This window comes from Marmota flaviventris, chromosome 2 (assembly GCF_047511675.1).
Source record: "Marmota flaviventris isolate mMarFla1 chromosome 2, mMarFla1.hap1, whole genome shotgun sequence".
Classification (NCBI taxonomy): Eukaryota; Metazoa; Chordata; class Mammalia; order Rodentia; family Sciuridae; genus Marmota; species Marmota flaviventris.
The window spans coordinates 16,669,098-16,693,266 of record NC_092499.1 but is presented as its reverse complement, the minus strand read 5'-3'; the positions used below and the strand labels follow the sequence as shown (position 1 = coordinate 16,693,266).

The 24,169-nt window shown below is 39.6% G+C and overlaps 1 protein-coding gene across 5 annotated transcripts in view; it reads left to right on the top strand.

The window, feature by feature from the left end:
• Positions 1-19,701, top strand: part of Gpr65 (G protein-coupled receptor 65) — a 51,187-nt gene extending 31,486 nt beyond the window's left edge. For 4 of the 5 annotated variants that reach the window (XR_011706540.1, XR_011706542.1, XR_011706541.1 and 1 more), the window contains 2 exons: positions 17,277-17,338; positions 18,132-19,701. The gene's annotated coding sequence lies outside the window, so the exon portion shown is untranslated. The remainder of the gene's footprint in view (positions 1-17,276; positions 17,339-18,131) is intronic. The other variant, XR_011706544.1, reaches the window with a different exon arrangement.
• Positions 19,702-24,169: the final 4,468 nt, after the last annotated feature.

Here is a 24,169-nt window from a genome sequence, read left to right as displayed (position 1 = left end):
TGCCTAAGTCTGCACCTATGTTTTCCATTCTCTTTTACTCGATTTTTAAATCTACTCTTGCACCATTACTGCACTGAGTTAATTACCATACAACTTTATAATCAATCTTTGTATCTTACAAGGAGAGTCCCTGTCGGCCCTTACTAATTCATCTTCAGATTTATCTTTGCTATTCTTGGCCCTTGATATTCATTAGACTTCTAGGATCACTTTTTCAAATTCTGTAAGTAGAACTTGCTGATTTTAATTGGAATTGCATGGAATATTACGGATAAATTTTGGGCAATCTTACATTTTCCAATTTTCATCAAGGAAGTATGCATATATTTCTATTTTATATAAATCTCTTATGCCCTTCAAGAAAATATTATAGTATTCTCCATAAAGACCTAAAGCATCTCTAATAAATGTATTCCTAGGTTTCTTATGAACTGATACTGTAAAAGGTATGTTTTAAATTTATCTTTTAATTGTTGATGTATAGGAATGAATTCATTTTTCATAAGGTAATCTAGTATTTAGCAACTTTAGTGAAATCTTAATAACTCAAGTTTTTTTCTTTAAATTTGCTTAGGTTTTCTATGGAGATATTAATTTTGAGTACAAATAAAGAAAGTTCTATTTTCTTTACCTGTCCTTTTAATAGTTACCTATTTAATAAATATTGTGCTAACTGGGACTTCCAAAATAATAATGTTGAATAAAATTGACATGGTAGATATTCTTGTCAGGTCTCACCATTAAATACAACATCTGCCCTTAGGTTTTTTTTTTATGATTTTCTTTCTCAGGCTAAAGAAACCTGTCATAGTTTCTTATTATGAATTTTTATTGAATTTTACCAAATTCTTTCTCTATACCTATAAAGAAGTAAGATGGAGATTGTTCCTTCTTTTTCTATTTACTGAGTTAGGATGCATGAGAGAATTATTATTCTTTGAAGAATTGTTAAAACATGCCTGTAACATCAACTTGACTTTAAGTAGTTCTATATGTTCACCTACCCCATTCCTTATTTTCTTTTATACCTGCAGATTTTCTTCCTTCTTTCTGAATTCAGTATGCATGTTTTCACTTTTATATAGAATCTTGCATTTCTACAGGTTATATAAGTCTTTGTATTAACTTGGTTTTCCAGATTTCTAAAATCAGAAATCCTAAATTATTTCTTTAAGAAAAAAATATTTTAATTACTTTTGTAAATGAGTCCCGTATTACATATTCTTGCTAGTGAGTGCTGACAGAGAAGGCATATTTGCATTCTTTTCCCGTCAGTTCTCTAAAGTCCTCACTAAATACCCAGAATATTCCAGATTCAGTAGTCTATAACTGCAAAGTACTATTTTATTTTATTTTGTATTAAAAATGTAGAGGATTTCTAGGCTCATTGTATGGACTATCAGAAATTGATGCTTCTTCAGTATTACCCAGTAGACTTTTGGGAATCCCCAAGGAATATACCTGTACAAATAGCTCTTTTCTTATTGAATTGCTCCTGCAGCCATGTTCTGAACCACTGCTTCTTCAGAGCCAGGAAAGTGTCCTCCCAGCACCTCATGATGCATGTTGTACCCCTCTCAGGTTTGACACCATTCTGTCTCATAATTCCCAAGGTAAAATTAAGAACAGCCTCTTGTATTTAACAAAATGTATTGGTGAGCATCTAGAGAAGATGTTCAAGTGACTTACGATGGAAAGAAAATTAGATTGTCATCAGACTTTTCAAAAAGTAATATACAATATACTTAAGATACTCAAAGAAGTAATTAAGTAATATACTTAAGATACTCAAAGAAAAATAAGGTGAGCCAAAAGTTTTATAACCAGCCAAACTGGCTTTCAAAACTAAAGGCTGTAGACAAATCATTATCAACATCTGAGAATTCAGAGACCCTTTTCCCCTTAATCCTTTGCTGTGAAATCTGCTGGAGAACAAACTTCAGACATTCTTCAAGTAGAGATAGTTACATGAATACACGTAACGAGCATGAAATTCATAGCCACTTACAGAGCTAAGTTGAGGTTAAAGTTTAAAAGACAAGCTTATAGTGCATAATAGTTATATGCTCTGATAATATAATTATAGAATCATTAAAAATGCAAATAGAATGGGTAGAGCATATACATAGTTTTGAAATTGTTTTCAGTAATCCTTTGGTGGAGGGTATTGATATAGGTATTGTGAGACAACGATTATGTACATAATGAAGAAGAAAACAAATGATAGTTGTGGCCTATTCTAACTCTATAATACATTGTCTACCTGAGAACCAAGATTCATAATATGGAGGAAAGAAGATACAGATTAAACAGAAGAGGTTAAGTAGAAACTCACTTATCCTGAAGTTGAATTGGATGAGGTTATCATTCATATTTATACTTATGAATATATAGGTAAGTGTTCATGGGTATTCAAGATGTCCTCATTTCAAGGTGGCAATCTAGGTACTGGGAATCTCTCTCAGTTCTGGACATGTTCACTGAAAATTTTTGGAAACAAGCGTTCAACTCAGTAACAGAAAGCATCCCTAACACCCAGAATATTATTTGAAATGAAGGTTTCTTGGTGATACAACTAATTTTGAGGCAAAAGCAGGAAATATACAAATTGATCACAGAATATGTTGTTATATCCCAAGAATCATGCCAAAAGCCATCAATTTAAAGGAACTTCCTATTCATCTATTGAAGGGCACCTAGGTTGGTTCCACAGTTGAGCTGTTGTGAATTGTGCTGCTATAAACATTGATGTGGTTGTGTTCCTGTAGTATACTGTTTTTAAGTCCATTGGGTATAGACTGAGAAGAGAGATAGCTGGGTCAAATTGTGGTTCCATTCCAAATTTTCCAAGAAATCTCCATAGGAATGGATGAAAAAAAGGTGGCATATATACATAATGGAATAGTACTCAGCAATAAAAGAGAATAAAATCATGGAATTTGCAGGTAAATGGATGGAGTTAGAGAAGATAATGCTAAGTGAAGTTAGCTATCCCCCAAAACCAAATGCAGAAGTTTTCTTTGATATAAGGAGGCTGATTCATAGTTGGATAGGGAGCGGAAGCATGGGAGGAATAGATGAACTCTAGATAGGGCAGAGGAATTGGAGGGGAAGGGAGGAGGCATGGGGTTATTAATGATGGTGGAATGTGATGATCATTATTATCCAAAGTACAGGTATAAAGACACGAATTGGTGTGAATATACTGTGTATACAACCAGTGATATGAAAAATTGTGTTCTATATGTGTAATACGAATTGTAATGCATTCTGCTGTCATATATAAATTAAAAGTAAATAAAAAAATTTAAAAAAAAACGAAGGTCCTTTCTATGGCCAGAATGAAGCCATTCAAGTTTTAATAAAGAGCTGGGCACAGTGGCACATACCTGTAATCCCAGTGGCTCAGAATGCTGAGGCATGAGGATGGTGAGTTCAAAGCCAGCCTTAGCAATTTAGAGATGTTCCAAGTAACTCAGTGAGACCTGTCTCCAGATGAAATATGAAAAAGGGTTGAGGATGTGGCTCAGTGGTTAAGCACCCTGGGTACAAAACAAAAAGTTTAATGAAGACATTAAAAGCAATGGATTGATACATATCAAATATATTTAAATCCATAAATTTATAGTAATTAAAAAAAATGATTGGTCATATTTGGAGAAGGATTTGGGAACCAACTCATTATTATGAAAACTAATAAAGGGGAAAATCAATTACTCATTAGGTCTCCCTATATGAATTTTATTTCAGTAACCAAATAGTAGATGAGTAAAATGACCCTTCATAGAAAGATTTCAGTTAATTAAGAATGAATGAAATCTCCACCTTACAGCTCCTATTCAAACCACAGATCTAAACACTGAGCAGCAGTAGCTGCCAACCTTACCAAAGGAAAGGCAACCAGTCTAGGCTTCCTGATGAAACAACACAGTATCACCAATGGTCTTATCAAAGCAAATAAACCTGAATCAGATGGAACTACCAATTGACAGGGAACGCAGAGGACAGAGGAACACGTTAAACTCCACCACGGTGGCATAACCAGTAGAACCCAGATCATGAGAAGCTCTGACGATCCAACATTTCAACAAATACCTTGCAAAGGATAAAAGGGACATGGGGCAAAACTTGAGATTAAAAGACAAATTTTAAAACAATCAAAATTAAACTACAGTGTTTTGGGGTGCTCAATTGAATGGTAAAACTACTTGTTAAAAAGGGAAGTGACTTCAATAAAATTAGGATAATGGTTTCTTTTAGGGAAGAGGGTCCCAGCATGTGAAGGGCTTCTTAGGTAGCTAGCAAAGTTCTGTTTCTTGACTTGGTGGTGATTACAAGAGGAAATGCCTCTAATGATTCAGTGAAGTAGAATTTTGTATCATGGAGTTGTCTGTATTTATGCTTCATTTCATAGTGAAAAAGATTTTTAAAAATCATCTGAACATGCTTAGGGAATAATAGTACCACCATTCAAACTATGACTAAGTGCTATTAAAACTAATTAACTTTCAAGATCACAAGCCAACACCTAAATCTCGGCATTCTTGTCCAGCTTCTACTGGGTTTTAAGAAATAAAAACTAGTTTGAGTCCCACACAACCAAATAACCAAGCCTCTTTAACCTTCCACCTCCTGTTCTTTCATGTCAGCAAGAGGAAGTAGTCTGTCCTTTCCCTGGAAAAAAGCCTACTCATTCATCCTTGCCCTGGAATGATTGACACTGGGAACATCCAGTCCCTTTTTGAAAAATATCCACTTCCATTTACAAGGTGGAATCTGGCTTCAGAGTATCAGAAAAAAAAGATAATAATAATGGCTGTTGATGTATTTCCCCACATCTGGGTCATTCAATATAAACAACAGCATGTGAGAGATGCCATCACTTGAGTCCAATCATATACTTAAGAAAAATCATTTATTTACCTGTTCAAAAGAATATTCAGACTAAAGCTAACTTTATGTCATAACCAAAGCATTATCTTTCTATTCTGAAATGCATATTAAGATGTTTAATGCACTGCTTCTCCTTTAAAATAACTCCCCGTTGGGGATTTCCCTCCCTCAAATCCTATCTTGAGATTTTCTGAAAATAAGTTCTCAGAACAAAGGAAATCTCAAATTTTATAAGTAAGAAACTCTAACAGCCCTCAGAAGAGAGTTCCCTCCATTCACTCCTATAGTCGCAAACTGGATAAAGTCCTAAGTTTTATCTTTATCAGGTACTCATTTTAACTAATCTCAGTCATCGATTTGAAAAAATTTCTATCATTTAGCCCTTAGCTCTGTGTATAAATCTTATAACCTCCTCTAATTTTCCCAGAGTAATTATGACATGGTGTGAATCCATCCTACAGGAAACATTTTCCCCTTTGTTTGCTCTCACCCTTTACCATTGTCTGTGATAGAAACCACAAGCTGGCCACAACATCCACTCTTTTTTCTCCTTCCTGGAGCCGAGGCTGAAGTAGATTTCTCTATTTTTGTTGCACTTATTCCAGGGGACTAAGTTCTCACCAATGGAAACTCAACAAAAAAATTCTCCACTTACAGAATTTGCCCATTAAAACCTCCCACTCATGCTGTCCAGCTCTTTCCTCTTTTTGGCCAGCTGGACTTGTGACCCGAAGGAAACCTTGGCAACTGAGGATGGAACATGGCAAATTCACTGTCCCATTCCAATCCCTGAAGACCACAGTGTGCTGCTGCTGACCTGAACTGCCTCCTTGAGAGAGAAATACACTGATATTTCAGCTGTTGACTTTTTAAGGGTTTCTTTGCTTGTTACCTTCCTAATCAATATGGGAAGAGGCACCTAAAAGAGAATACCATAAACACACACACACACACACACACACACACGCACACACACCTAAAGGCAGATAGGAGATGGCTATCAAAGGCTAGAAAGCCAGAGCCCCAAGTTAACCATGAAAAGCACTTTTAAAACACTTCATCTCTGATAGCTTGGAAAGTAGACCAAGAACTTACTGAGTCTGAAGCTCTAGGGAACATAGCTGGTAAGAGTAGGAATGCTAGTGTGCGAGGCTGAAAGCTGTGGCTTTTAGCCCAGTAATGCAAAAAAGAGACGAGCTCAGGCAAAAATTGACTAGATTGTCTACTGAAACAGAACAATCACTAAAATAATAATAATGGGACAGCCACAATAATAATGATGATAACAATCACAACAATAGTAATAATTCTTCAAGACTGCTCTGGGCTGGGGAAAAAAAAAAAACACTGATGGTTTGTATAGCTCAAACAGTAGAAGATAAGATTTATAGGTTCAAAGAATAAAAGGAGATCCAGCCCAGTGGCAGAGATAAATATCAAGAGCGTTGGCACCCAAGCCTGTTTCAGACGTCAGTGATGGTTTGATCAAGGAAGACAAACCTCAGAAAAGATCAAGAAAATACTTTGGGGTTTATTTGCTAGCACATGAAACAGAATGGAAATAAGTAGGTCAGAAGCCCATCATATTTCTGAAAAAACAGTAGTGCCCCAGGAAACCACAAGCTTGAATCTGTAAATCACCCTCATGCAACAGCAGAGAGTGAGCTCTGAAAGGTGTCAGCTCCTAAACCCACATTTCCCCATGTCCACCTCTTATGTGGCCATGGAGAATAGCGGACAAGATTGTTCTCCAGGAGGACAGAGTCAAGGGCCACAGAGAATGCAGGCAAGGAAGTACCTTGCTCAGGACGACACTCGGTACATTGACATTTTATTCTAGGGTTTGGAGGGTCTTTGCAATACCTACCCAGCAGGAGTTCAGTGCTATGGCCCAGGACTGCTGTGGGCATTTCTATTCTTGTCCGCTTTTGTATATTGGGTAGGCAGTTGGGCCCGGATAACTTGTCTTTTAGCTCACAGGGTGCCAGATCTTGAGGAACCACGTCTGGACCTCAAGAAGAGATCTGAACACCATCTGGAGACCCCAGACTTTGATATAGATATAGTAATTGGAGAAATTTTTTTTTTCATGAGAAATAGGCGAATATGGCTTAATAAGGGATGATAGTGGCCCAAGGGACCAACTATGTTAGAGATGCTAGTTGTCTACCAAAAATACATTCTTCTCTTCTTTCTGGGCACCCAGCTGGACTGCATTTCTCAGCCTCTCCTGCGGGGAAGTGACTAAGTTTTCTTCAATGGAATATGATTACAGGGATAAATGGCACTTCTACTCTTGGCCCATAACAGTCTCTCATACTTGTCTCAATATGTCCCTACCTTTTACTTGCTAACAGAAGTGGCAAGGCCTGGAATGACCTCTGGGTACCACAAGCCAAGGATGACACAGCCATCATCACCTGGGTCTTTAATTGACTGTGAAGGAGCTCTCCTATCAGTCCAAATCCTATTATAATGACTTCTGATTTTTTAAGCCACAGAAATTTGGATTTTATTTTAACAGCAGTGTAGCATAATCTAATAGATCCCATTAAAAAATAGCAATTCCTTTTTTTTTTTAAACAGAATTAACTGTTTCAAGAAAGGCTACAGTTCACACATTGAATTGAAAACCTTGACATTGTCCCTATTGGCCAGATGAGATTGCGTGATCCCTTCTCAAGACTCCTACCTGGAATAACTACAATCCTAATCGTTTTACTCCTCTTTTGCCTCTTCTCTACCCCTTCCCTGACCCCTCTGTTGTGCTCTCCTGGCAAAACCCCAGCTCTGGTTTCACCCAATCCTACCTCCTCCCATGCTTGCAAGCTTCCCACGGCTGGTTCCACTTTAAATTCAGGATTGCTGACGTAGTACTGATAGCCACAGTACTGTCCCAACAATCTCACTGCATTCCCTCAGTTCACTCATTCATCGAATCCCACATACAGATTTTCAGATGTTTTTGTCTCTCTACAAATCTCCAGTTCCTTTCCCTTCCTCCTCACTGTTAGCTGATGAGTTTGAATTCTACCTCATTAAGAAAATAGAAGCCATCAGGGCGAGTTTCCATTAGCTCCCACCATCTTCTCCTCGACTGCCTACCTGAATCTGTTCCTGTGTAATGTGCCTTCCTTCTTGGGTGAATTATCCGTTTTTTTCTAAAGCCAAAACCTCCAAATGTGCACTGGGCACCATTTCCTCTCATCTACTGAAGGCTCTTACTCTAAAAACTCTCTCCTCTTTTTTGCACCATCAAAATTTCTCTCTGAATTGGACGTTTCCCATCAACACACAAGGCACCTGGAAATCCTCTCATGTTTCAAAAAGAGTCAAAAGAACTTGACTCCACCTTGCCACCAACTCCCATCCATATGCTATTTAAATAGATATATTTCTGAAAATAAATGTTCCAATTCACTCTTTCTTTCTTTCTCTAATCTCATTCTCTCTTGAGCTCACCCCAGGCAGGATTTTCTGTTGAAATAGTTTGTATGAAGATCATCAGTGACCTTCATGTTACTCAAATCCAATAGCTGATTGACCATCTTCATCTTTCCCAGCCTGTCAACAGCATTTGATACGGTACATCACTCACTTTTAAAAAAATGCTTTATTCTTTTGGCTTCTCAGGGATGCTTCTTTCTTGGTTCTTTGCCTTTTTTTAGTAGTTGCTCCTCTTAATCTTTGAAACATACTGCAGCACTCCATGCTTACTCCCTGATGTTGATTCTTTCCCACCTGCACTAGATGATCTGTTGAATTTTATAGCTTTAATACCGTGTCTATTAAATGGATGGATTCCAAATTTCTACTTCTGAACTGAATATCTCCATTTAACTCCAAGCTTGCCTATCTAGTTGCCTGTTGACAACTCTTCTTAGATGTCTAGTTATTTCAAAATTAACATTCCCCAAAATCAAATTCCTGATTATCTTTACCCTCAAGGATGTTCACTAAAAGTAACTCCATTTTTCAGCTATTTAAGCCAAGGCCTTCATCATTCTCTGTTTTTCCTAACACTCTCAACTGGTACATCAGCACATCCTCTCACCTCTACCTCAAACTATATCTAGAATCTGCTCACTTCTCTCCACCTCCGTCTCCATCATCTCTCATCTAGATTACTGTGATAGCATCCTGTGGCCAAAACTGCCCACTCCCTCCCAATCTTCTTATCTCCTCCATCCTTTCATACTAGTAGAATTTCTATCTGGGCATCCGTCTACCAGAATGTACCTGATACTTCCTAACATTTTTTGCAACTTGGTGTAGGTAAGGGTCTGTCTGTAAAAACGTCTATGGAAACTTCCTTAAAAGATAGATCAGAGATACCCTTTGTTGTTTCTTCTTTATCTTTTCCTCCATCCTGCTTTCTGGTACAGACATGACTCCTTCCACCTGAAGAATGCACCCTTTGGTTAACTCTTTCCTCTCTGTACTCAAGCCCTGGATGAGTGCTTAGAGCCATGGGTTGGAATGTCTTTTAACTCACCAGGGGCTTGATCAAACAAAGCTGAATTCAGACCTCTGGATTCAGACTCCTGGAATGTAAGACAGAAACCAACTTCTTGTTAAAGTCACAATCATTTGAATTTTATTGTCACCCTTGAATTTTATCCCAAATAATACATCCCCTAACTGGTCTCCTATTTCTGCTCTTGCTCCTTTTAAACTATTATTCCCAGAGCATCAGTCAGAGAAATCCTTTAAGACCAGGTTGACTATACTACCCTTGAACTCAAAGCTCCCCTTGCTAGTCCCATATGCTCTCTTACTGGACATGTCTGTGTGTCCATGCTCTGTCTCCTCCTCCTCCTCTTCTGTTCTTGTCTGTCCATTCTTCACTCCATTTTGTCCATTACAGACAGCATGGTCCATGCACTATCTTGCAAACACATTTCTGCTGCAGGGACAGGCATTTTTTCCCTTTTCCTGGAAGACTCGCCCCCTCACTTTCCTCAAAACCTAGTTCCCAAAATGTTACTTCATCCAATAGGTCTTTTCTGACCACTCAAGTCTACATCATTACATCATTAACATCACAACCAGAACAGGTCCAATAAAAATTGGGACGCTCAGCTTCTTTAGAAGTGAATTTTTTTTTTTCTTTCCTGACAATACTGGACCTAATTCTCAAAGGGCAATAATGAACTTGAGCCAGGAAAAGCTTTGGGGTGGGGCTTAGTGGAGCCTTCTTGGTATGGACAATGGATGTTGTTTATTTAACATAAACTTCTATGACAACTTAGCTTCAAACACTGCCATTCCCACTCCACCCTCTCCATTCCTCTTCCTCTACCACCCTCATCCACCCCTGGCTGGATAATCCTCCTAATAAAGTTCTACTGGCTATAAAATTGATGCACAGGTCACGGTCCTGCTTTAAAAAAGTATGTAATACAAATGGACTAAAAAAGAAAAGTGCTCACAATGCCAGTATGCATGGAATTTTCCTCACATTTCTATCACCAGTTGCCTATCATCCTATACTCACTTGCTTTAATAATTCACAATAGTCACCTGGTTCTGGAAGGCATGTGATTAGTAAACAATGACTTAGGGTATTTTAGTTCTCTCAGATTTATAGGGAAAACCCCAAATGATTAAAAGTCTCTATGAAACCCAGAGGAAAGACTCTTCAGTATAGCATTCCAGGCATCTCAAGAGCCAGTCACTCCACATAGCAGCTTTCTGTACCTGCTGTACTTAAAACTGGCCTCCATCTACCAGGTTATTTAACAAAGACAAATAATGACTCATCCCTGGGGAGTTGTTTGATTTGGTGCAGAATCAAAGTCTTTTTTTCTTTTGAAATGTCAAAACAGGTCGACCAGGCTTTGAACCTGCACAGAGATTATTGCAAACAGATTAATCTTTCCCAGGAAGGTATCAAGGAGCTAATATTTTAAACAAATAAAAGGTGAATTGCATTACTTAGCCGTCAAATGTTATATTTAGAATTTACTAAAGACATAAATTTGAACAACTGTCAGTTTGAGTGTAATTTAAATTCTTCAAACAGAATAACTCATAAGAGGTTTATATAGAGTTCAGTTTTCCCTATTACACATTTATGTTGAATTTTTATTCATGAAAACTATTTCTGGTAGCTCTGGTACTTTACCCTGTCTTTAGGAATGCTTTCAAAACCAAATTCTAAGGAAATGGTTAAAAAAAAAAAAATCAGGGGCGGACTTTGAATGGAGCTCATCAACTTATCAACTTTATTATTTAAAAGTTTGTCTGGGATTAAGAATTATGAAATAATTTCATTCATCCATTTATTCATTCAGCAAAATCATGTAACAGATGTTTTTCTAGCAAAGACAGTCATTGTTCTAGTCACTAAGTTCACAGCAGAAACAAAAGATCTAAGTCCCTGCTCTTATGGAGATTATAGAACCATTCAATAAAAAAGTATGTAATACAAATGGACTAAAAAAGAAAAGTGCTCACAATGCCAGTATGCATGGAATTTTCCTCACATTTCTATCACCAGAATCTGGACTTTAAGGGGATGAACAAATTAACAACATAACCCATTAAGTCCCACATTTTCAATTCTGTGACTATTTCTTTCTTTCTTTTTTTTTTAAGAGAAACTTTTTTTTTTTTTTTTAGGTGTAGATGGACACAACACAATGCCTTTATTTTTTATGTGGTGCTGAGGATCGAACCCGGGTCCCGCCCATGCTAGGCGAACACTCCACCGCTGAGCCACAATCCCAGCCCAATTCTGTGACTATTTCAATGAAATTGACATGGGTACATTAAAATGGGATGGAAATCAGAATCTAGAGTTTATATATATTATTATATTAACTAATATTAACCAACAGTATAATATTATGATTACTATAATTATATTACTACATAATTACATGCTATTTTTATATGTTTATGTTATTATAATACAATGATATTCTTACATGTTATATTATTATGTATTATATCATGTTATGTTATATTATTATATATAAATACTATTTCAGTTTTTATAAGTATTTCACATCTGGGACAATGGGACTGAATGGGCTAATATTATCAGCTGCAGAATCTGTGATCAGAGAACATCAGCTCCATAATAAAACGGGGTGGTGTGGGGATACGCATGCTTTTAGCTATTTCTCCCACAAACTGCTGCCTTCTAAAAGGACACATTTAGGAACAAACAGGTCATTGCTTGGATTTCTGCTCTTCTCACACACTGAGAGCTACAGAGAAACTTCTTTACCTCCTCTAAAAAGTTGAGACTCCCAAAAATTGAGAAACTCCCCCACCCCTTGATTTTCTCTGTTACCTAAAGCAAATCAGACCTCCGTGTAAAGCAAAGTCTATCTTGTTGGATAAGCTTGCTTTCTTGTTCTGATAAGCTTGGTTTGCTCCTCTCAGTTCCCTTATGGGGAAGTAATCATTGCCCGGGGGCCCTTTCGTTCTCTCTGAGTTAGCTTATTCATCTAGTCATTTCTGGTAGTTTCTAATTGCCTCATCTAACAAAGTCAGCACTTATTGTTTCCAGCACTATGCTGCATTGTCGGAGCTCCGCTGGGTCTTCTCTCCCTCAACAGTTTCAGGAAGATGTTTACGTATAGACTTGTAAACTACCTGTTTACCCCAAGCAGAAGAAGAAACCCACCCAACGGCCCAACCTGACGTCACTGTGAAAATCATGAACAATAATATCACCTTTAGCTTTGTCAGGAGACTCTGACAAGTCTACCCACAACCATCTCCATCAATGACAGAGGACATAGGTGCCCCCCCAGGTCAACCCAGGAAGCTGAGAAATGGGCTGACCTAATTCATGGCCAGTGAATCTCACAGGAGGGACTAGATTATAAAGTCAGCAAAGTTTCTCATGCACGCCCTGCCCTGGGTACTTTTGCTATCACACCCTCTTTCTCTACTAAATAACATTAACAATTATATTTTATTACTGTGCCCATATACAGATGAAAATAACCCTAACTGGATTCATTATTATAGATTCCTTATGCCTATCGTCATTTTTTGTTGTTCTTTTTAAAAAAAAACAACATTTTTTGTTCTTTAAAAAAAAGTGAAATTTGAAAGATTTTTGTGGTCCCTGGATACTGTACCTCCTGTACCTAATGGAGAAGTGGCCTCCTTCTGCCAAGGCTCTTTACAGAAAAATGCCTCAGGCATCAAACCTTCCCATTCCTATTGCCTGTCCTGCCCACTGACCTGATCAAAACATCTTGGTCAGCAGCAGTTAGCAAGGCTGAGACAGTGGCGATGGGAAAGTCTCTTCTTCCTCTTCAGACACGTGGGACTGGCTGCTGTTGAACTTCTCCACTGAAATGTCCCCATGAGATCACCAGTGACCTCTAGGTGGACAAAACTCTTGGAGGGTGGTCAATCCTTAGACACTAGACCTCTCTGCCTCCTTTGACACCATTTATCATTTAACCAGTTTTAAGGGAGTGCTCATGATATTTCAGACTGTGCCAGATTTTGAGGCAAGGTTATTAAATAAACAGACAAGATTCCAGCCCTCAGAGAGCCCTCATCTACTAGGGGTTACAGATAAATAAACAGCAAAGATGTGTTTGGGTATACTTCAGGCACACAGGAGTCTCTTGCTTGAACTCGAGAAACCCCAAAATGCTTCCTAAATTGTGCAACACTTAACACCTGAAAGGTGAATTTTGCCTGGTAAGGAGAGAGAAGAGCATTCTGGGAAGGACGAGCGGCTTGCACAGAGCCCCAGTGATAAGAGAAATGGCCGAACACTCTGGTAATAGAAAGTGATTACACACAGCTTTGTGTGGGTATGTGCTATGGTTTGAATGCTGGCCCCAAAGTTCTGCCGTGGAAACCTAATCCTCAATGTGGCAAATTTGGAGGAAGGATGTTTTAGTCTGATTTTTTTTTATTGCTATGACCAAAAAATCTGACAAGGACAATTTCAGAAGAGAAATATTTATTTGGGGCTCATGGTTTTAGAGGTCCCAGTCCATAGACAGCCAACTCCATAGCTCTGGGTCTAAAGTGAGGCAGAACATCATGATAGAAGGGCATGCAGGAGGGAAGCCTCTCGGGACATGACAATCAGGAAGCAGAGAGTGAGCTCCACTGAACAAGGACAAATATAATTCCCCAAGGCACACCCCCAAGTGACCCACCTCCTCCAGCCACAACCCATCTACCTACAGTTACCACCCAGTTTAATCCATTCAAGTGGATTAACACACTGATCAGGTTAAGGCTCTCATAACCCAATCATTTCACCTCTGAACATTCTTGTGTTGTCTCACACATGAGTTTTTTGGGCCCAGCTCCTATCCAAACCATAAAAAGGTCCTTTTAAGAGGTACTTAAGTGGTGAGGTGAGGGGTCCATCCTCATCCATCCTGATGAATGCATTAATGCATTTATTGCAGAAGTGAGTTCCTTTTAAAAGGATGGATTTCTCCCCATTTACTCTCCTCCTGTCCATGTGATGCTGTATACCACGTTATGATGCAGCAGGAAAGCCCTCCCCAGATGTGGGCTCCTTGATCTTGAACTTCCTAGACTTCATAACTGTAAGAAGATAAATTTCTGATCCTTATAAAATTACCCAGATGGGCTGGGGTGGTGGCTCAGTGGTAGAGCCCTTGTCTAGCATGTGTGAGGCACTGGGTTCAACTCTCAGCACCGCATATAAATAAGTAAATAAAATAAAAGTCCATGAACAACAAATAATTGTTAGGGTCTGTGAACAAGTCAGGATGGCGCCTGGCATTTTGCCAGAGGGAGTGGTTTGTGAAGTAACACCAGCGAGCCATTAAGTGTGGAGATTCCTTATTGGTTGACTGCTGTATCTAGTTTATGTTAATTAAGATAAGCTGTGTGTAATGTATATATACCCCTCCTGTGCTACAATAAAGGGCTCCCACTCCTGCTGTATCAATGTACACAAGTTGTTCGTCACCCGCCGGTTATTTTGCTGCAGCAGGACTGCGGCAAATAATAATTTTTAAAAAATTACCCAGACACTGGTATTTTATTATAGTAGCACAAAACAGACCAAGAAAGTGTGGGAAAGGAGTTTGTGCTGGAGTATGTCAGGAGAATTATGGCGTTTAAAAAAAGAGCTGACTCTGGCATCAGTGTGGAGAATTAATTGGACTAAGGTGATATTGAGATCAGAGAGAGTCACCAGGAGGCTGTGGAAGGAAGGCTGTGGCTGGGACCTGGGTAGGACATGATAGTGATTTGAACCAGGAAGCAGCAGAGGGGGAAGAGAGGGGTAGATTCAACCCCAGCTCCTCTTGCTGCTTTTTTATAGTTACCTCTTCACCTACTCTCAACTCCTGACCACTATTTGTGTGTTTTCTCTCTCCATAGTTTTCTAGTTTGGGTTTTAATTTAATTTTATAATTGAAACTGTCCTATCCATATCTCAGTATAAACACAATATAAGGGAGAAGAGAAAGCAAGAAATAAAACAGGTGGTCTCAACAGTCCTGGAGATACCTTATATTTGAGGGTGCAGGGGAAGAAAGAATTAAGGATGACACTTGTGTCTGGTCTTTTACTGGCAGAAAATAGAATTCCTTTTGCTAGTTAAGCAGAAAGAGGATCTTTAGACAACAGTAAGAGGCAACAGAAAATCTGATTTGGAAGACCCACAACCAGGAACAAAGCAGTGGGGAGCAATGCCCGGCCACATACCACAGGACTTGTGGGCAGAATCACTGCTGCCTGTGGCTTGTCCACTGGGGAGAACAGGAAATGCACACCAGAGCTCTGCTACATGTATCAAATGCTTCCAGATTTGCAATTGCCACAAAAGTCTGCAGCCTCTCACTCTGCAGCAGGGTGTGTTGCTCACTTCTGCCCCCTGGTCCCAGGAAGGTGCAAATGCTTGACTGAACCTGCAAGGGAGATTGGGAAATGTGGTTTCTAGCTTTCCAGAAAGAAACTACAGAGCACTAGGGATGGGTCCTGAGTGAGCCCCTTGTAACATCAGCCACGGTTGGCATCTGCACCACCCTCTCACTAGAGAAATAAAAGGAAAATGTTAGTGATGTCTTTCAGAGATGAGACTCAGGGTAGGTCATCCCAGGTCAGTGGTGGGTGCCAGCATCTGGATGTTTGTTACTCCCCAAATTCATGGGTTGAAACCTGATATAATAGTATGAAGAGGTGGGCAGTTAGGAGGTGACTAAGTCCTGAGGGCAGAGTCATGGTGAAGGGGATTAGTGCCCTTAAAATAGAGGCCTGAGGGAACTCATTTATCCCTTCTGCTATGTGAGGACACAACATGGAAGCAGAGAATGAGCCCTCACCAAATACTGAAGGTGCTGGCCCATTAATCTTGTACCTCCCAGCCTCCAGAACGGTGAACAATAAAATTCTGTTGTTAATAAATTACCCAGTCTGTGGCGTTTTGTTAGAGCAGGTTGCATGGATCCAGACAGTGGGGCAGAGATTTGAAGTCAGGTTTCGTTGACTCCAAAGCCAGCCTCTTTCAGCTCTCCCCTGCTGTTCTTTAAGACTCATCTCTGTCCTGACCTCCCCTGGAAAGGCTGCCCCCCACTCCCAGACTGAATGTTGGGTGATATGTCCTTCTACTGAGCTTCCTTCTACTGATGCCCTGAACAGAGAACGCTGTGCACCTTCTATTACACTTTATTCTCTTTTTAAGTTATATGTATGTTTCTCCTTTTAAGGTATCTCCTATTAAGGTATTAGGAGACAGTTGCACAGGTGTCTCTGAGGGATAGATCTATGCACGCCAATGACAGTGCTAAATGCTGGGGAAACACTGCAGAAGGGAGGGCACAGAGGCTGGTTGCTTGATGCTGTAGGAAGAGGCTCCCTGAATTAGGAATTCAGAGGAGGAAGTTATGTTAATTGTGAAAGAACAAGTCCCGACACCCAGGGATCCGATGACAATAATTCTTATGCCCAGCAATATTGTTTGAGCCAAAAGCCAAAAAATGGAATCTTCGGGATCCATCCTAAACTTTGTTGCAGAAAAGGATCATCTGGTCCTGCTGTACCACTTTCCTTAACGAATGAGAAAGGGCTGAAAATGGATCCATAAGTCAAGGTAGAGTCTTCAGATGCTTGGGAAAAAAGGTGGGGTGGGAGGAGTTTGTGTAGACAAGGAAGGAACGCAAGGTGGAATCTTCAAGCTAGTTTTTAATATGTCTTTGCATTCCCCAATAGTTAATATTTTAATGAGGATTGAATGATCATACAAAGCTTTTGGCACAATAACTGCTACCTGGAAGTTGTTGTTGTTAGTGCTTTTGTTATTCCTTCTGGCACCTAGTATTTGGCCCAGATAAGCTACTTAGTAACTATTTAATGCATGAATGAATGAGCCCAAGGAACTGACTATGATAGCTCTTCTTCTCTTTCAGGTATATTGACCTATTTAAATGAGAGCTCTATTCTTCCTTGAGAAGACTGAAGTTACAATGAGGTAATGCTGGGCTCTTGGGCCAGGTGTGTATTTCTGAAGGTCTTCCTTGAGTCACTGCAGTCACACACCATCAGCTACCTGGACCGGAAGCTCCCTAGCTTTCCGTCCAATGCTAGGTTTTGAATTGTTCAGCTCTAAGAGAAGACAGTTAGCCAGCAGCATTTTCAAACACAAGACCCACTGAGTAGCCCACATCCCCAGGCTCTGCACCTTCCCGGTGCATGGACCTTGCACAGTGGACTTCAATCTCACCCACTGAACCTGCGCTGATGTTTTTCTATTTATTGTTAAGAGTTTCACATGTGCACAAAGCAGAGGGAGGCGTGTGAGGAGCCCCTGAGCACTGCACGCAGCTTTGACAAGATCTGCATTTCGCCATGTATGACGTCCCAGTGCTCTTTATTCTGCCTTTGCCAGGACTCCTGGGCAGGCCTCTTTTCTCAACCCCTGTTCTCTGTTCTGTGAACCTTATGTCCTGACTCAGCAAACCTTGGAAGCTAACAGTTCCTTGTCTATACAAACTCCTCCCACCCCATCTTTTTTTCCAAGCATCTGAAGACTCTACCTTGACTTATGGCTCCATTTCCCCAGCCCTTTCTCATTTGTTAAGGAAAGTGGTACAGTGGGACCAGATGATCCTTTTCTGCAACAAAGTTTAGGATGGATCCTGGAGCTTCCATTTTTTGGCTCAAACAATATTGCTGGGCATAAGAATTATTGTCATGGGAGCCCTGGGTGTCGGGACTTGTTCTTTCACAATTAACATACTTCCTCCTCTGATTTCCTAATTCAGGGAGCCTCTTCCTACAGCGTCAAGCAGCCAGCCTCTGTGCCCTCCCTTCTGCAGTGTTTCCCCAGCATTTAGCACTGTCATTGGCATGCATAGATCTACCCCGCAGAGACACCTGTGCAACTGTCTCCTAATACCTTGCCTGCCACTCAAGTCCTAGGAAGCCAAATTCTTTGACATCTGACAATAAATAATAAGGTCCTACTGATGGAGCTGAGTCCCTAATTTGCACTAAAAAAATGGTGTGGGCTTTGTAGGGAAACATTTTCAATTCAGACGCAGAAATCTAGTTTCTAGCAAAAGACGGAAAACAGTGAGCACTTGAACTGGGAACGGTCCTCTCATCTACCATACCTCCAGAGCAACGGAGTGACTTTTTCACAGCTGAGGCACAGATGGGAGATGATACCCCACAAGGATGAGTGCCGTCCTCCAGAATGTAGTGTGATCCCTAAATAAATGACCACTGGCACCATGTCCCAGTGTTAGAATCCACCCTCTCTGTGCCAAGGAATAGAAGTAGGAGCACTCTTTGCTGACTGTCAGCTGATACCATGGTATCCGTAGCCTGCTGGGAAATGTGTGCCTCTACGCCTCCGTTGCCCAGGACACTCACGCTCACTCTTCTTTTTACCCATTCTGGCTTCCTCTCTCCCTCGTATCATTTCCTAGCCCCTCACCCACCACACTACCTTCCGGATAAAGTACTTGAACCTGAACTTTTGCCTTGGTGTGTTTTAGGGAGACCCAAACTAAGGTACAGGGATAATTCTAGTATTCACCTCACAGGTTTATCAGGAGAAACAAGTAAAAGAAGGAACACATTGGTTTAGAGTATGTGCTCAATAAATGTCAACTAAATGCTGTCATCGTCATCATCTTCTTTCCTGGAGAGCTGAGATTCTTTTGTTCAAAGGGCTAAGAAAGGAATATTAACACACTGGGCTTACTCCCTCCTTTTCTTCCATCCAAGAAGTAAATTGCTGATAATATTAATGTCTTTCATTCATTGAGTGCCTACTCTGCAGCTGGGTACAGTGCCAGTTGCTTTGCATGCACTGCCTGTGGCACAAGGTTATCTCAGTGACTAACCAGATTACAGTAATTAGAAGCATAATTATAATCATAATCATAATGGATAACATACATTGAGATTTTACTTTAAACTGCTATGTCTCCTGAGTTCTTCACATGCAGGGAGTATCTTTCCATTTTAGGGAATAGACTCAGATGGGAAGTGACTTGGGACAAGGGATTGGTCCCTTGTTCACTCAGCCTGGATAAGGGACCACAACCAGGGCCTGATTGACTCCAGAGGGCTTGCTCTTTCCACCAGACTAATCTTCTCATGACAGCTTGTATTTCTCTAAAGGGGGCTGTGTATGTGTGTGATTTAAACTTTCGAGGGTAAAAAACTTTGTTTCACAGGAGCTGAAAGAAGACGGCCACTCAGCCCAAGGAAGCCGAGTTCACCAGAAATCTCACCCTGAGACAATCACTTTAAGGAACAAGGAGACATGAGTCACAATCTAAAATAGCAAAAATAAAGCACAAGATTCTGCTTATGTCAAAACATTGTCTCTGTAATTTATACAGACGTGGGAACTTAGTTTCACAGCAGTGGTGAGGAGAGGGAGAACCTCTGCTGCAAGGTGGGTGTCTGCAGAAAAATGGATACCCTTGGCTCACGGAAAGGTCAAGGTAAACACGTGCTTAAGAGATGGAGATGGATGCTTTTATTTATAAATTCTTGTCCTATTCTATTTAGAAGAATTATACTTAATAAATTGTGCTGATAATCATTCCTAGAAAATCAAAATCTGACCTTACAAAACAGTTCACTGAAATGTTCCAAGTTAAGATTATACTTGTCTGCCCCTATCTCAAAAATAAAAAAATAAAATAAAATAAAAGGTCTGGGCATGTAACTCAGTATTAAAGGACCCTAAGTTTCAATCCCCAGTACAAAAAGAAAAATTATACACTATCCCAAAGCATTTTTAGTACATATAATTACAATAGGGAAACAGTCATTTTACCAGCTCTTTGGGCCATAGGAAACCAAATGTTATGAATTTTACTTCCCCCAATAATATTTACAATCATTGCAATAATTGATATTTTTCAAGAACTTGTTTATTGCCAACTGAGCTAAGAAATTTACACTATTGAATTCTTGCAATGATATTAAGAGGAAAGTACTATTATTATCTTCATTGTAGAGAAAGAAAATTATAGATAAAAGACATTAGAGTTTTGCATAATATCACTCAATTAGCATGTAGAGAATCAAGACTCAAAATATAACAAATCAATGTTCTGGCTTAAAATAATTATTCATTCAGTCAGGATTCTTTCTATGTGGACCAAACATCCAAGTTCCAAGGTGGCTGAATTCAGGGTAGACGAAAGTGACTCAATGTATGACTGGGTTCTGAACACGAAGATGAAAGTCACTTCTCCAAGTGATGTCTAAATAAACTGCTCTGTGAGTCGGCTTCTCCAAAGCGTTCATTCTTCTTCACGGTGATTTTAGATAAGTTGCCACCCTGACAGAATGAAGCCATCATGACAGGCTCAAAAATTGCATTCTTTTTCAGAAAGAGGCAGGATTCACTCCCACAGCATGAAGTTACAAATATCCTGCGCCACCCAGAGACCCTGCACCAAAGGTACAAGTGATCAAAGATGACTCTAGATTGGCAGGATCCAGGGAATGGACTGTACCAAACACCTCAACAACCTTGGCCCACCTGAGATGTGCTGTTTCCACGTTGATGGTTGAAAACGGAAACGTAAACTTGAAGAAGTAGAGGCACAAAATACACTAGCAGATATAAGGATCCCCCATTTGTCCACAACCATCACTGTTTTTCCTTGTCTGTTTCCTTGCCTGCTGCTGTCTCCCAGCTACATGAGTAGTTCTGGATGCTTCCACTAGAGGGCTTCTGCTTATGGTTTTTGGAGTCCACAGGCAGATGAATAAACATCCCCCAAACAAAGTTTACCCTTCTTCCCATGGCAGCCACTCACTACAGAGGACAAAACCCATGACATATATCATCCATTAAAATCAGAGGTGGCCTTTTACTTTAAAAACAACAAAAGCTATCTCAGAGTTCTGTGTTTTTTGAGGGAAGATTGTTCACAAGAAGGCAACAGATTGCTTACTCACAGCTAGTGATGGTGTAGTCTGCCCATTTGGAGAACAAATTTGTCTTCCTCGTAAAACTGTTAAATATCACGGCATGCAACCACTGATGAGATGATTCTAGGCCTACTCAGAACCTTGAGGAAAATGATCCACAGCAAAATTCTTCAACCCTAATAATAAGCACTATATGCTCTGGGGTGATCAAATCTGTTTCCTATTCTACACAAGAGAGTCTAAGAGACAATCAATTTACTCATTTATAGTTCACCCTAGAAGGCAGAAGTGGAAATCCAGCAAAAGACTTTTAACAGGGCTGTGGCTGTGGCTCAGCGGTAGCGCGCTTGCCTAGCACGTGCAGGGCCCTGGGTTTGATTCTCAGCACCACATAAAAACAAATAAAAAATAAAGGTATTGTGTCCAACTACAACTAAAAAATTATTAAAAAAAAAGACTTTTAACATCAAAGCTGATCCACTTCACGCCTGCCAGATCCATTGCTGATATCCCAACTTACTCACTATTCAGCCATGACCCAAAGGTACTGTCACATTCCCACAGGCCTTTCCTTGGTTGCTATCAGGCAGAGGTGAGATAGCTCTTGGATGGAGCCGTCTGGTGGTCCAGGGTCTTAAGTAAATTAATTTCTGATTTCTCTTCTAACAGGGCTCCTCTATTAGATGGGTTCCTGGTCACAGTCCTGTGAAAGTACTGTGATCTACATCAAGGAGAAACGTCCCAAGGGTCATCCTAACCAACTCCTCTCTAACTCCAGCAGGTTTATCCCAGACTCTTCCACTACAATCTAGACTTATATCCTTTGTCTTTGGGAGAAAATAGTCACAAACAATACAAGATTTTTAGGGTCTCTAGTAACTGTCTTTGGCTATTAGGGATACTAATAAAGATCATGCTTCATAACCTAAATTGCAAGAGTCAAAAGATTTTACATGAAACCTCAAATATGTAAGAAGATGGTTTGAAAATCCAAGGAGAGTTTTGTCTTCCCTCCCCCCTTTCCTTTTTAAATTTTTTGACTCGTAACTTGATCCCATTCATAGACTTACCATCTGCCAAGAATAAAAAGAGTAAAACTAGCATTCATATATCCATGTACGATATGTGTTATGATTTAGATTTGAGGTGTCCCCGGAAAGCTCGAGTGTAAGACAATGCAGGAATTTTCAGAGGTGAGATGATTAGATGATGAGAGTTGTGATCTAATCAGTGGATTGATCCACTGACGGATTAGCTGGGTGGTGACTACAGGTAGGTAAAGTGTGGCTGGAAGAAGGAGGTCACTGAGGGCATGCCTTTGGGGTTTCTATTTTGTTGTGGTAAGTGGAGCTCTTTTCCTGCTTCTTCATTGCATGGACTGGGTAGGCTTCCTCCCCCAAGCGCTTCCACCATAATGTCCCAACTCAGCTCAGGCCTGGAGATATAGAGTCAGTCCCACATGGATGGAGCCTCTGAAACTATAAGCCAAAAAATCCTTTCTTCCTGTAAGATTGTTCTTGTTGGGTGTTTTAGTTAAGTGACAAAAACTGTGTATATTCTATACATAATGCATGTGTTTATACAGCATATGTATTTTTTATTATAATCATCTATTAATTCTTCTGTAAATAAGTAAATGCCTATATACCATAGGTAGTGGACCTCACCATAAAAAATCCAGAGGTGGTAGAAACAGACCATTCACTCTGGTCTCTCTAACTAACCCAGCTCCTGAGTTAATATCAGGTAACCTTGTGAAGACCTTCTTAATTCTAACCTCCTCCATTCCCCTCTGGTTATCTATTGCCTTATAAATAAGTCACACCCAAAGAAAGGTTTAAAAGCAGTTATCAATTATATATTTCACTTATAATTCTGGAGGTTGAATGGGAACAGCTAGCCAATAGTTCTCAACTAGGGGTGATTTTTCCCCAGGGGACATTTGCAAATGTCCTGAGACAAATTCCTGAAGCAATGTGCAGCACTATCAGAGAGGTGGAAGTCAGATAAAATGCACCATTTAAGTAAGATTCAGATTCTTAGAACACCCAAAATGTCCTGATTTCATATGAAAACCACTTACACCAAGAACAAGGAAGATCTAGAACTGAATGAGAGAAGAGCATCATCAGACACCAGCACAGGATGACACAGATGTTAGATTGCCTGATAAGGGTTATAAATCAACCTTCACAAAAATGCTTCTCCAAGCAACCATTAAACACTTAAGACAAATAAAAAAGTAGAAAGTCTCAGCAAAGAAATAGAATATACAAAGAAGAAAAAAATGCAGATTTGGGAATTTTAAAAAATACAAAAACTGAACTTAAAAACTCAATGTCTAGGCTCAAAAAACTGGAGGAAACAGTGGAGAGAATCAGCAAACTTGAAGACACGTAAAACAGAGAGAAAACATATTGGGAAAAAATAAAACCTTAGAAAAATGGAAAGAAAAAAAGTGGAACTGAAAAAGTACACAAAGAATGATGGTCAAAAAATTCCCAAATGTGGCAAAATATCTATATCTACATCTGTATACCTATATCTGTATCTATACCTAAATATCTGCAGAGTCCAAAAGCTGAGTAAATCTCAAACAGGATAAATGCAGAGAAATCCACAGATTCATATCATAGTCAAATTTCTGAAAACTAAAGACAAAGTCTTAAAAGCCACAGAAAGAAACAATGTGTTATCAACAAGGAGGAAGACAATTGGCCCAGCAGTGGATCTCCCACCAGAAACCATGTAGGACATTGGAACATTTCTCAGGTGTTAAAAGAAAAGAATTCTCAACCCAGAATTCTGCATCTAGCAAAATGTCCTTGGAGAATAAAGGAAATAAAGGAATAAAGGAAATCAAGATGTTCTTAGAGGAAGGAAACGAAGAGAC